We start from the raw sequence: 312 nt of genomic DNA, 5'->3' as shown, positions 1-312 counted from the left end.
GGCCGGCGCCCGCCTGTCCTGGGCAGGGGGTTGAGTGCCAGGGTAAGGCGGGTCGGGTGGGGTGAGTCCTGCAGCAGGGAGAGGCCACAGTGCTGTGGGAGCTGAGGCCTGAGCACCTGGGGGTCCCTGCCAAGCACCCCAGCCCGAGGGCCCTGTGGGGCAGGGACACAGCCTGGCCCTGGGCACACCTGGGAGCCACCCAGCCACATGCGGGCAGCCCTGTATAATGGAGCCGCCCACCCCGTATGGGGCGACCCCAGAGCGGAGAAGCCAGCAGAGCCTGGGAGTATCTAGCTGGGGTCATCTAGACCC

This window comes from Alligator sinensis, unplaced genomic scaffold (genome assembly GCF_000455745.1).
Source record: "Alligator sinensis unplaced genomic scaffold, ASM45574v1 scaffold407_1, whole genome shotgun sequence".
In the NCBI taxonomy this organism is placed as follows: Eukaryota; Metazoa; Chordata; order Crocodylia; family Alligatoridae; genus Alligator; species Alligator sinensis.
The sequence above is the reverse complement of the archived record's forward strand: the minus strand, read 5'-3'. Positions refer to the sequence as shown.